This window comes from Orcinus orca, chromosome 2, assembly GCF_937001465.1.
Source record: "Orcinus orca chromosome 2, mOrcOrc1.1, whole genome shotgun sequence".
Taxonomy (NCBI): Eukaryota; Metazoa; Chordata; class Mammalia; order Artiodactyla; family Delphinidae; genus Orcinus; species Orcinus orca.
In genome coordinates, this window is record NC_064560.1 from 134,733,200 (window position 1) to 134,747,083 (window position 13,884).

Genomic DNA, 13,884 nt, shown 5'->3' on the forward strand with positions numbered 1-13,884 from the left:
ACAACAAAGAGTAGGCCCCGCTCGCCGCAACTAGCGAAAGCCCACATGCAGCAACGAAGACCCAACGCAGCCAAAAATAAATAAAATTTTAAAAAATAATAAATTTATTTAAAAAGTAGCCATTTCTGATTAATATTTTGGATCAAATTATCTAACATTCAGAATTCTAAATATAAACAGAATCTTTTCTACTCCTGGAATATGAGTAAAGAAAAAAATAGTTTTAATTAACCTAGTATATTTAAGATTTATCAGTTCACATAAAAATCTGTATTATTCATAATTTTAACAATCTAAAAATGGCTTGTTGCACCATAAATTTTAAAATTTCATTTTTGGATTCTGAATACAATTCCCATAAAATCAACTTAATCTATGTTGTCAACTTAATCCATTTTGTCATATGACAAAAATCTAACTTGCATCATGCCCCAGGCACAGCACTAATACCTTGTTTTACTATATAATGAAAATACATTCAGTGTACCAAGATTCAAACAATATTTCCTGCAAACTTGGTAGAAATGGCAAGAATGTTGCTTCTCACCACTGCATAATACAAGTCAATAGGAAAGGCAGATACGCTCAACTCCAAAAACTGATGGGGAGCACATCCTATAGGACAGAGAAGCTAGGATGGAATAGGAAAGAAACAGGAGTTATACAGAAATTTATAAGTTGGGGTAAGAAAGGGCCAGAAGTAGGGATGCAATTTCCTTTGCCTTCCTTTCTTGTTTTTCCAAAGTGCTGTAGATTACCATTAGGGACAAGAAGAATGGCAGAAGCTGCATTCGATGAAGGAGATTGCCAATAGGGGCCCCATTTGATGTCCAGCCCTGGGAATTCTCCTTGCAGATTACAAAAGAGAAAACCTTGAAGGGTAAAAGGAAGTATGGGTGGAGGGGGAGGGGAACTGAGCAGCAGGAACCAACTCTAATAAGGAAATGATGGAAAAGGAACTAACATTTCTTGAGGATTTACTTACTAGAAACTTTTAATTCACTATCTCATTTAATCTTCTTAACACTGCGACTCAGATATTATCATCCTCATTTTACAGATGAGGATAATGAGTTAAGCAATTTGTCCAACATGAAGACGCTATTTAAGTGGAAGAAAGATTAACGCCTACATCTGTCTAGTTTCAATGTCCATGTTCCTTCAACTACTTTCTACATTCTCTTCATATAGTCTCTAATCACTGCTATTACTGACAGTTACTGCCATGCCCACTGAAGCATCTAATCTTTATAACTTTGTTCTTTCTTATCACTTCACTCTCATCTTAGGTGTCCAATACTTTTAGGCTTTTTGATAAAGTGTGAGGTCTACTAGAGACATCAACTTCCAGAGGGCCCTTTCCATCTAGACAGTAAATCAATAAGTACTAACAGTGTTAGGTTAGTCTTTGGCTATTCTTGACAATTTTTATCACTCTTTATTCCACAAACCAACTCTTCCACCTCCCCCTGGGAAGAAAGATTTCACTTTGGAATTCCAGAAGGCAAATTTTAAAAGAGAAATTTTACTCTAATATCTCCTACCACACTCAATTTGAAAGTCACTATCTAAGCAATCTCACTACTTGGTACCTAATTATGAATCCAGTAACAAGAAGTACAATAAAAAACAAAACAAGTTTAAAAAAAAGAAGATATACAGCAATTGTTTCAAAAATCATGACCTTTACTGACGTAAGTTTCTTGTCTCTCAACGTCAGTTTATTCTTAGTTTAGTTTAGACATGACTAATAATCCAGTTATCTGGATTCTAGTTAGGGTGGAGTAGAGCACCATATTAAAAGTGAAGAAGCAAACTCATTGAGAGCAGGAAGAAGTCAGAGCAGGCAGGTATCAGTGATGGAAGTGACCAAAATACTATTTAATACAGATATTTTAAAAAGCAGGCAACATGGGGATACTTAGTTCAAGAGCAAAGTGCACAAGATGCCATTATTCCCCCAGCTCATCAGAGGCCAGGAATCCTTGCTCAATTTTCCAAAATATCACTGTTTTTGCTGCTCATGAAATCTGCCACCTAGGATTTCCTAGTCAGCCATTAAGAGTCCACCTGCTATAGAATCCCCTCCTTTTTCCCCTTCTAACTATTCATGGCTCTTGCACGCTGGTTAGCATTCACAGATTCACCCTTAATGCACACTATGGTCTGACATCTTGGCTTTTCCTCACAGTTCCCACTTCTAATTTACAACATATCTTATGAAATGCCTAGTCTATAATTTAGCTACAGCTCTGACTCTCTTGGAGCCCTACCTGAGGGTTCTTGTTTTTTAGCAGACACTGCTTCCTACTCCCTGCCAGATGCCTAAGTAGGCTCTTAACGTTGCAAGTGCAGCTCCCTGGAACAACTCCATTATTCCTCTGCTTTCTGGCTGCCACCATCATGGCCCACCCAAGTAATACACTGAACATACCATCTATTACCTCTAACCCCTAGTTGCTCTGGGGCAGCACTCCATAATCAAACTCACTGATATTCTGCAGCAAAAGATAAACATTCACATAAAGGTGGGATAAATAATGACTATAAATAGCTTCATATCAGCTCAGGTGATGTTTTGCTGCCAAATGAGTTAAGAAAAAAGCCTTTTGGACTCTGTAAGTTTACGGGATTTTATACCTGCATATACTTTTCTTATCTTTTTTGTTTTTTTGCTTTGCAGATTTCCTCCCAAAATATCTTTTAAAAATTTTTGTGCATTTCAATGGGTAATTTCAATTTTCTGATAATCTTTTTTTTTTTTGGCGATACACGGGCCTCTCACTGTTGTGGCCTCTCCCATTGTGGAGCACAGGCGCCGGATGCGCAGGCTCAGTGGCCATGGCTCACGGGCCCAGCCACTCCACGGCATGTGGGATCTGCCCGGACCAGGGCACGAACCCGTGTCCCCTGCATCGGCAGGCAGACTCTCAACCACTGCGCCACCAGGGAAGCCCCTGATAATTTTACTTACATAAAAAATGTATTGAACAAGTGAGGTATTATTATGAATATATATACAAAAACATGCATATATTCAACATACAGAAATCTACAAGCCCAAGAGAAAAGGATATAGACAGATGCTGTTGTATATCCAGAGAGAAGCATAATCTAGAAAATAAGTACAAAGAAGTACATATATAAAATATTTTATTTAGTGAAGTTAGAACCATACCACGGTTTTAAGATTAGCAAAAGTATATACTCTGCTTTAAATATTTAAATATCACCTCATACAAGTTTTCCTTCTTTCCTGTCACATAATTAGCTCTAATTTCTTAGGCAGGTAACACTAACATAATACTTTAATATGGCTATATTATGCTTCTTTTCTAGAAATAATTATCTTTTAAGTTGTTACTACTAAAAGAAAATCCCTAACATGATTCAGGATACATGCTCCAGTTTCAATCTGTTGGGTATCTGTTTAGACGGTTCCAATTTCCAATTTGGGTCTTACTGTATATATACGTTTGACTTCATGCTCACAGTTACACTGTCAATAATTTTCTGTCTGATCTTTTAATCAATGTCACTAGATTCATGGTAAAAAAAAAAAGTCTGAGTAAAAATAACTTACTGTTACTTGTGAAAAACACAAATATTAAAAAGAGACTTTACTAAATGAAAAAAAATTTCCACATCAGATCTAAATTAAAACTAGAATTATAAAGTTGTTAGAAAACACGTAAAAATCCTTCCCTTTCTCTAGCCTTCCAAAAGGCTAGAATTGCTGAAATTAAAAATTATTAGGTAAATATAACAGAAAAGGCATAACCTTTTTCCCTCATTACACATCTAGGATGTGGAAGCATTTATGGGATCCAGTAGTTCACCTAACATAATGAAAAAGATGGAGAATTAAAACTGAACTTAACCTACTTCCTCCCACAAAAGATACAGTGATTAAGAGTTTACAGAGTTCTAGTCCAGGGTCAGCAATTTTTTCCTGTGAAGGACCAGAGAGTAAATATTTTAGGCTGTGTGGACCACACAGTCTCTATCATAACTACTCATAAACAATACATAAACCCATAAATAGATGAGTGTGGTTATGTTCCAGTACATTATCTATAAAAACTGGCAGCAGGCTGGATTTGACCCACAGCCTGTCAATTGCTGACCCCTAGTGTAACCGAAAGAATTTAACACTACAACTAGACAAAAGATTCAATTAAATGATATAAACAAGTCTCTACTAATTCCTTAGGCCTCAGTTAATTCATTTCTTAAATGAAGTTTAATAACAGTTTCTGCAGTCTCCTTAAAATGCAGAAATGCTTTTCTGTGAGAGGACTAAGGTCCCACGAAGAGGCTGTTCAAAGCCATCAACTATACTATGGATAATTAATGAAACACAAGAGTCAATAAAGCCTTTTTAAAAAAATGCCGATGTCATTAAACTGGTTAATCAGGATTTAGAATAAACGAATTTTAGAATATGAAGGGACCTGAACAAATCCAGAGTTTAATCTTTTATTTTATTCAAATGATAATTAAGAAAAGCTCATAAAGGTTATCAACTCTCTCAATCCCCTTTTTGAAATAAAGCTGAATGGAAGAAAGGAAGATGGGTGTATTGCTTAAAGACGAGAGTTCTTAAATTTTTTCCTTAGAGAACGTACTATTAGTGCAATTTCTAAAAATTTTAAGGTACTTTGTATTATGCATTTTCTGTTCTTAAGTCAGATACAATGATAAACAAAAAGAAAAGAAGAGAAAAGTTAACAAAGATCCGTAAACAGCAGTGGAGGAGCTTAAGCTAAAATTCAGGTCTCCCGTCAGTTTAGGAATCTTCCAATACTATAACTATCTATATAAAATAGCTGTACTTTTTCCAACTGTCACTATTCTTGTTATAAACCCTGCCTGCTTACCCATTTCATTAACGGGGAAAAAATCTATGGTATTAAAATGTAAGACAAATCTCGGCTTCAATGCTGACCTAAAACCACTTTCTCAAAGACATACTTTCTAAAATGTTTGAAAATGAAACAGGGCAATTCTCCTTTCCCCATCCACCTAATCCCAGCTCCAAGCACACTTTTTCCTTACACTATAATCTCACCAGAGTATTTTCTCTGACAAAGTTCTGAACCCTACTTATGGGCCCCTTTTTTCCCTTTTCACGTCTTCTCTAGGCTGTTAACTTCCTTAAGGGCGCTGAGCCTGCACATAAAAGATGCTGAGTATTTGTTGAATAAAGGACCGCACATAAAAACAGTGTATAACTATGACCTTTAATAAAGGAGCGCAAATCATTTGACACCTATTCTCTGACTTGACAGTTACAAAAATCATCTTACCTTATCGGAGGTATACATTACTGTGACTAGTAAATACCGTAAAGCGCTTCATAAAGTTTCCAAAGACTTTATAACCTCTAGAAATGACACTGTGCTGGCCGAAAGTAGGGTAAGAAGAAGTGCTTCCTCGTACTAAGCAAATGCTACCCCGGCAAAGGCTTACTTTCCTTGCGAGAAGGCACTATCCATAATCCACTCCACTGCTCCCGGAAACGCGCCTCCAGGGTTGCGCGCGGGCGTTCGGAGAACCTCTCCCGAAGCTCGGGTTGGGGCCCCGCTCCCGGCCAACCCCCGGCGCGGCGGGCGCCGCCAGGGCGGGTCCGGGGAGTGGAGCGCCGGCGAAGCGGGCTACGACCTTCCGACCTTCCCCGCAAGCCTGGGGGCTCCCGCCGGCGGCCAGAGTCCACGCCTACCTGTTGTGCACGGGGGAAACCAGACTTTCCCGGAGCCCAAGAGGAAGGACGGAGTGCACGGCTACTCTGCCATCCCCGCGCCGCACTTCAGCCCCTTCTCGGCGGGCTCCGGCCCCTTCGGCCAAATCACCTAATCCCTCGTCCCGTTCCTGCTCCCCGGGTCCCAGCTTCCTCCACCGCTTCGCTGCCGCGACCACCCCGGGGACCCTCAAGCCGCTCAACTTACAGTGCAGGCCCCGGTGTGTGGTTCTTTGCAGCCAGCAGGCAGCACGGACACCGCCCCCTCGCGCCGGGAGCCGCCTCCACCGCGGGGATTCCCGACTGCTCGCTCCCGGGGTCCGCCACGACCACGACTCAGCGACCGTCCCAGCCTCGCCAAGTTATCGGACCCACAGCGCTGAGACTCGCAGGCTGTAGCGACGGCGGGAGGGGCGCGCGCGGGGCGGGACTGAAAGCTCGGAGCCTGGAGTGCGGCGGGAGCCAGCGATTGGGAACGCGCCCGGTACCGCGCCGAAGCCCCGCCAGCCGGCCGCCGAGCTATCGAGCGCCCACACTGGCAGGCGTGACTGCTCCACCTCCGAAAGAGCGATGGCGGAGACTGCGGCCTAGATTGAGGCCAGGTCAGCGTCTTTGCAGTCTGGAGAGCTTGGCCACACCCATTTTTGTTTGTTTTCGACGCTACCCAGAATCCTTGGGGCATCTGAAGTCTAAGACACAACTGGAGCCTGTAGAAATTCAGGCAGGGAGTGCCGTGGGTGTAGGTGGTGGAATGCTAGACTGGGAAGGGGCCTTAGAGAGCCTTGTGTCCTACAGCTCGAAACTCTGGGGCCTGACGTAAAGTAGCTTGCTCAAGGTCACACACCCAGTCACTGGCGGAACTGGGATTAACAACCTCTTGGCCCCAAGTCAAGTGCGTTTTTCTAGTATACTCAGCATTTTGAACGTAATTTTTCAATTTTTATTTTGAAACAAGCACAAGCTTACAGAAATGTTGCAAGTATAGTACAGAAAACACTTTTCTTTCCTGAACCATTTGTGATCTAAGTTGCTGACACAATGCCACATTGTCCCTAAATACTTTAGTGTGTAGTTCTACTAATAAGCACCTCTGTTACATAATCACAATATAACTATCAAAATCAAAATATTTATGTGATACATTACATTTTGCCAGTTGTCCCAATAATGCTCTTTATGATGAAAGGATTCAGTTCAGGATCAAGCACTGTACTTACTTGTCATGTATCTTTAGTCACCTTCAATCTGGAACACTTCCTTGGTCTTTCTTTGACTTTCATATCCTTGATACTTGTGAAGATTCCTGGCCAATTATTCTACAGAATGGCCTTCACTTTGCATCTGTCTGATGCTTACTCATGATTAGATTCAGGGTAGATGTCTTTGATAGGACTCTCAGAGAAGTGATGCTCTGTTCTCATTGCATCCTGTGAGGTGGCACATGATTTTAATGTCTGATTACGGGTGTTTATTTCAATAAGGTAGTGTCTGCCAGGCTTCTCCAGTAGTTACTTTTTTCCTCTTTGTAATTAGGAAGTATTTTGTGGGGGAAATTCTTTGAAACTATGTACATTTTTTTGTTTCTCATCAAACTTTCAATTAATTTATTTCTATCAGTATGAATTCAGTTTCCTATTTTATTAAATGTGTTATAATTTATCATTGTTTATTTTGGAGTTCAAATTGTCCCAACTTTGGTCAGTGGGATTCACCCATTCATGCTGGCTTCTGTGTCTTTGTGTGTTTTAAATCCTTTCACAATGTATTATTGTAAAACATTTTTTAAATACAGAAAATTGGAAAGAGTTTTATATAACATATATCCCACCATCCATATTATTCATTAACATTTTACTATTCTGTGCCCTTTTGACACACCTCCATCATTCTTTGAGTACTCCTTTACTTTCTGGCACCTGGATGCAGCCATTTATCCAGGAGTCCTGGTTCCTTTGAGTGGAGAATGGTATTTAGTTAGTTAGTTTGTTTATTTATTTATTTATGTTTGGCTGCATTGGGTCTTCGTTGCTGCGCATGGGCTTTCTCTAGTTGTGGCGAGCGGGGGCTACTCTTCATTGCGGTGCACGGGCTTCTCATTGCGGTGGCTTCTCTTGTTGCGGAACACAGGCTCTAGGCACGCAGGCTTCAGTAGTTGTGGCACACGGGGTCAGTAGTTGTGGCTCGCAGGCTCTAGAGCGCAGGCTCAGTAGTTGTGGTGCATGGGCTTTGTTGCTCTGCAGCACGTGGGATCTTCCCGGATCAGGGCTCGAACCCATGTCCCCTGAATTGGCAGGCTAATTCTTAACCACTGAGCCACCAGGAACGTCCCTAAGAATGGAATTTAGAAGCACGAGGCATGCTCACTACTACTGAGGTATCACTGCTCAGGCTGTCTTAGGGTTTGTAGCTAAGGAATATTTGTACATTCATACACATATACAGTGCATCTATATATGTATACTCACACATATACACATTTATAGCTAGATTTCTTTATTTAACTCTGTATGTTGAAAAACCACATGTTCACAGTAAAACCTCCAATCCAGCATCACACAGTTTATTCTAGTTTCCTCCCTTCCACATTTGTAACTCCTTTCTGCTACAGAGAGAATGATGGATCCTATTATCTTTGAGATATTTACTTGTTTGAACACCTCTCCTATATTTAAGCAATCACCCATTGCTGCCATCTCTCCCTTTGGAGGATGCTGCCCTTATCCCACTAAGGTTCTGAAACCCCAACATTAGCCACCACAAGCCCCTCCTTCTCTTTCCTTATCCCTGCTCCCAAACCCTGTGCCCATGCCCTGTCTGTAAGCCCTCTCCACCCTGCTCAGGCTCCATCCCTTGCCAAGCATCCCTCTAGGCACCCTCCTTATCCCACAGAGAGAGAGAGAGAGAGAGAGAGAGAGAGAGAGAATGTGTGTGTGTGTGTGTGTGTGTGTGTGTGTGTGTGTGTATGTGTGTAGGGTACTGTAAACTACGCTGAGAAAGATACAAAGATATTCCAGATCCTGAAGGAGAGAGCAAATGCTGTGAAGTCCAGTTGGGAGGCTCATGAAAGGCTTATAGAAAGAGATGGCATTTAAAATGGGCTTTGAAGAATGCATAAGAATGGATGAGTAGGATATACTCTATAAGATACTGAAATAACTCTGGAAAATAATTTGAGCGTAAAATTATTTGTTCTTGGCCGAAGCAGAGAAAGTGATTCATTTTGACTGAGTATGTGGTACAAGAATAACAACACTAGAATTTTAGAGCTGGAAGGGATATTATGTATCATTGAGTCCAACCATTAATTTTACAAGGGATTCAAAGATGGCTCCAAACTTTGAGCCCAAGTGACTAAGCGAATTAACTTAGGAGGAAGTAATAAGTTTAATTGTCAACACATCACATTTGAAGTGACAGTAGAGCATCCAAGGAGAAATGGAGGACTACAGCTTAGAAAAGGGTTGAGAACAAGAGCACTAGATTCAAAACGTTTCTACATTGAGTGGACAGCTAATACAATGAAAGAGAAAAAATAAAGAGAGAAAATGACAAGGACAGAACTCTGAGGAACAACCAGTTTAATTTTAACCAGGTGGAAATGTTTCACCTCTCAACTACTATTATACTTTGTTCAATCTCAAATTGAGATTTTAAGTCACAATAAAGAAGAAGCTGTAATATAATTAATGGAAAGAACACAGCTTTCAAATCTGGAGACTTGTGTTCAAATCCTAATTCCACCACTTAGTAGGCTTGACCTAGAGAAAACTGCTTCATATCTCAGTTTCCTCACTTTATTATTTTTTTAATTAAAAAAAAGTATTTTATTAGTATTTTATTTATTTTTATTTTTGGCTGTGTTGGGTCTTCGTTGCTGTGCACAGGCTTTCTCTAGTTTCGGTGAGCGGGGGCTACTTTTTGTTGTGGTGCGCGGGCTTCTCACTGCGGTTCCCTTGTTGCAGAGCATGGTCTCTAGGCGGGCGGGCTTCAGTAGTTGTGGGTCGTGGGCTCTAGAGCGCAGGCTCAGTAGTTGTGGTGCATGGGCTTAGCTGCTCCGCGGCATGTGGGATCTTAGTTGCTCCGGCACAGGGCTCGAACCCGTGTCCCCTGCATTGGCAGGCGGATCCAACCACTAGGCCACCAGGGAAGCCCAGTTTCCCCACTTTAAAATGAGAATAATATCTCCCTCTCTGAGGTGTGCTGAAGATTCAAAATATAATCAAAATAACTGGCATGTTGCCCATTGTGAAATGATAGCCAGCATTATTAGGCACTTACCTTATCTCTCTACTCCCAACTTACTTCAGCTTTTGTCAATACACTTGGTGTCACTGTTGGGCACACAGAAGGCACTCATCAGATATCTGTTGAAGGAATGGAGAATTTTATATACTTTCTCTTTATATTTATCCTATAATGCATCATACTACATCTTCTTGGCTTTCTATAAAGGAATAATTTTCCCCACCAATAAATGAAGCAATCTTAGAAGTAGAATTGTTGGTAATTAATGGTGTATGTAAAAATGATGAAGTAAACCAGTAGTTACCCATTTGACTGGCTACGTGATATCTCACTTTAATTTACTGTTCAAACCCATCTGATACAACTCTAGGTTCCAACCACTATACATTTGGGAAACTGAAGATGATATATTCCCTTTAAGATTCCTTTTACCCCTGAGATTATAAAATTCAATGATAGTAGAACAGTATTACCCAAACAATGGGACTCTCGTATACCCATGTAGCTCTATGGTCTTGCTCTAAATTGCACTCCTCAAGATGTTAACAGTTGTTCCTTTAAAAAGGCATTCTTAAATAAATTTGAGAAACACTATATGTTAACATTTTATAGCCGTTTCTTAAAGAGTCATTAGGCATATTAGTAGGCTGCATTTCAAGCGGTGTTTCCCAAGCTTATTTGACAATGGAATATAATATCTTAAAAAAAAAGGAATGCACACTAATATCTTTTAGAACTAGTGCTCCTGGGAGCAGACTTTGCTCAATGTTGATGAAGCCATCGAGGAGACTGGAGTGTACATGTGTAAAGCTCATGTCACAAAGCTCATGGGCTGGGTACAGCTTGCACTCTGTCGATTTCAGTGTGATCTTAAGCCTGAAATGACACTGATAGCCCTCACTCCAACAAAAGATCTGCTGGCCTTTTGTGATACAGCTTTCTACTTTTTGGTCTATCAAGCATTATTTGTCAATGTACTGCTGAGCTTGCTGTAGTATATGACAGCTTTTAGCACTAAATTTCCATTAAGAACTTTTGGCCACGGGCAGGATTTTCTTCAGTAGGCAAACTACCACTATAAAAATTCAGCCAAGAAGTACTTACAACATAGCACAGACCTTGATGCATGAGGGTAAGTAAGTAGTAGTAGACAATCTAACCTGGAAAGAAGCAGTTAAATTCAGGGCTGGTGCTTCTAAGGAGGAATACTGAGCAAAGGTCGATCTGTAACTACATATTTGATGATACTTTACACAAGAATCGACTGCAATTATGTTCATACTTGACTAGGACCCCTAACATCCCTTCCAACTTCTCATTCTCTGATCAGATTAAGAAATACAGTGTTTTACATGTGCATAAACGTTATGATTTTGTTCCAAAGTTGCTATCATGTATTTTATAAGCAAATCAATTAACGTCTTTGGGCCTCAATTTCCTCCTCTGGAACATGAGCATGTTGTACTAGAGGATCGCTAAGATCTCAGTTTTAAAATTCAAAGATTCTATTGTTATTCTTACAAAAATCCCTTCAGGGTAAATAGAGTAGTTATTATTTGAAAGAAATAGAAACCAAATCCCAGAATAGGTAACTAGTTTGTCCATGTTTGGAACAAAATTCCAGAAGTAAGATTTTAAAACCAGGCCTTCTGAACCCTTGTCTGATATCTTTTCCATAGTATCATAGTACCACATATATTAAAAACTGTATAAAATATGTTAAATACCTTTAAAAGTCTTTCTTTTTTAGGTATGTGGTCACATATTTATTTTTAAATATTATTATTAACATCAACTTGAAAACACAATCTTTTTTTAAACTCAGGGAAACAAAGATATAATCCTACTACCTCCATGAAATTATTTTCATTTATTTGGTTTTCTTTTAACTGTTACTCATATGTCAAGCAAAGTCCTATGCATATGGCACATCAAATTTGTATTCATACTAATTTTATTACCATTGGCCATATAAACATCAGTTCCTGGGTACGACATTGCTAACACTCAATCACATGGACCTGAGGGCTGGGGGAAAAACTGCTGTCTCCTGCCTGTAGGGACGAGTAATTGGCAAGGAGTGAAGAGGACCTAAAATGCTTCTGTAGTTTGCTATGATACCGCTCTTCCTTCATATCTGCCTTTAAAATCTCATGGCTAGGCACTTACCTGGTGGTCCAGTGGTTAGAACTCTGCGTTTTTGTTTCTTTCTTTTTTAAATATTTATTTATTTGGTTGCGCTGGGTCTTCATTGCAGCAGGCAGGCTCCTTAGTTGCAGCTCCCAGGCTCCTTAGTTGCAGCATGTGGGCTCCTTAATTGTGACATGCGAACTCTTAGCTGCGGCATACATGTGGAATCTAGTTCCCTGACCAGGGATCAAACCCAGGTCCCCTGCATTGGGAGCACGGAGTCTTAACCACTGCGCCACCAGGGAAGTCCCTGGACTCTGCGCTTTCACGGCTGAGGGCGCAGGTTCAATCCCTGGTTGGGGAAGTGAGATCCCACAAGCTGCAAGGGCGTGGCCATAAATAAATAAAATAAATAAATAAATAAATAAAATCTCATGGTTAGAATCATTCCTCTGGCTTTCATAAAAGAAAGACAAGGAAAGAGACTTTAGGAAGTCAATGTTGAATGCTATAACCAGAGATGGGAGAAAAAATCCTGGAGATCTCTTCTGACTCCTTCTTTAATACAGTTTTCACCTTGGAAGACAGGGCAAATTGTGACCCTGAAGAAGTGAACAACAGGAAAGGAAGGTTTCGGTGGTAAGGGGGAGTAATGGGCATCAACAAACTTACCGTGGCCAGGGAGAGAAGGCTCTGGATGATGGGATCCAAAGCTGACTCCAGGAAGGGGGAAGGAGGTGTCTGTGGGGAATCAATAAAAGTGGGGCTGAGAGGAATGAGAAGACTTCTCGGTCAGCTTGTCAATTTTTCCCTGCCAGGAAGTTCCTAATGGGAACCACAGGAAACACCATCATAAGCCAAATGAATCATGGAGTTTATCAAGGTGAAGGAGCAAAATTCAATGACATTAGTGGCTTGGTTCTAAACATGAGCCAAAACCTAAGGAATGGGATAGGTCAAGCCAGAGCTAGGACTGAAGAAGCATATTACACAAACACTTAATTTCAGCTGCAAGCTCTTTAGGCAAGTACACTGTTTACCTGTAGACAGGCAATTTAAGAGAATAATTTAGTGCTTTAATTTAGGAATGTTTCATCCTTTATAAGTAGCATATAAGATATCCCACCAAAACCTTATTCACCAATTGCAGACATTGGAATGTAAAAACTTATGATGGATGAGCGTCCACTCAAAAATTAAATGCCTTTGAATAATAACCACATGAGATAATGTGACGATTCAAATAATTTGTTGTAAAATTCATAATAAGATTATTTGTCTAGCTCAAGAAATTGAATTTACCCAGTAAAAGGGAAGAACTCTAACTAGTTGATAGATAGTATTCTTGCTGAATTATCATACATGAGGAAAAACTATATACAATATTATAAAAAATACTTATGGAAATTCTTATCAGTTACTGTGTTTATGAAGACAGATCTATTACAACTTCTTTGGGACACAATATTCTTGAAGGAAATTCTAATAAAAATTAGTTTATATGGCAAACTTCTTGTTTAGCTATAAACTTAGAATAGAGAACCTTATCTAGATGTGAATATTTAACTGACCACTATGAACAATAGCTAGAAATTAAATTAACCATATAATATAGTTAAGATAATCAGTGGAGCCAGAGTCACAGATCAGAAAGAAAAAGAAAAATGTTAATAATATGGAATAGAATTACATACTCTCTCGAACTCAATTTGTTAACTTACAGGCGTTCACAGACCAGAGCACAAATCCATTTATAGACCATACTTGTT

The 13,884-nt window shown here is 40.0% G+C and overlaps 2 protein-coding genes across 10 annotated transcripts in view; both read right to left on the reverse strand.

Moving 5' to 3' along the window:
- HEATR5A (HEAT repeat containing 5A) overlaps positions 1–6,085 on the reverse strand; it is a 111,670-nt gene extending 105,585 nt beyond the window's left edge. For 6 of the 8 annotated variants that reach the window (XM_033409919.2, XM_004282136.4, XM_033409921.2 and 3 more), the window contains exon 1: positions 5,949–6,085. The gene's annotated coding sequence lies outside the window, so the exon portion shown is untranslated. Of the gene's footprint in view, positions 1–5,309; positions 5,471–5,948 lie in introns of those variants that run through there. The other 2 variants (XM_033409917.2, XM_033409918.2) reach the window with 2 other exon arrangements.
- Positions 6,086–6,686: 601 nt separating this feature from the next.
- Positions 6,687–13,884, reverse strand: part of DTD2 (D-aminoacyl-tRNA deacylase 2) — a 31,453-nt gene continuing 24,255 nt past the window's right edge. Inside the window, exons 3-5 of one of the 2 annotated variants that reach the window (XR_004478254.2) lie at positions 12,788–12,856; positions 10,019–10,104; positions 6,687–8,342 (exon numbers count right to left, since the gene is read on the reverse strand). The gene's annotated coding sequence lies outside the window, so the exon portion shown is untranslated. Of the gene's footprint in view, positions 9,848–10,018; positions 10,105–12,787; positions 12,857–13,884 lie in introns of both variants that reach the window. The other variant, XR_007475941.1, reaches the window with a different exon arrangement.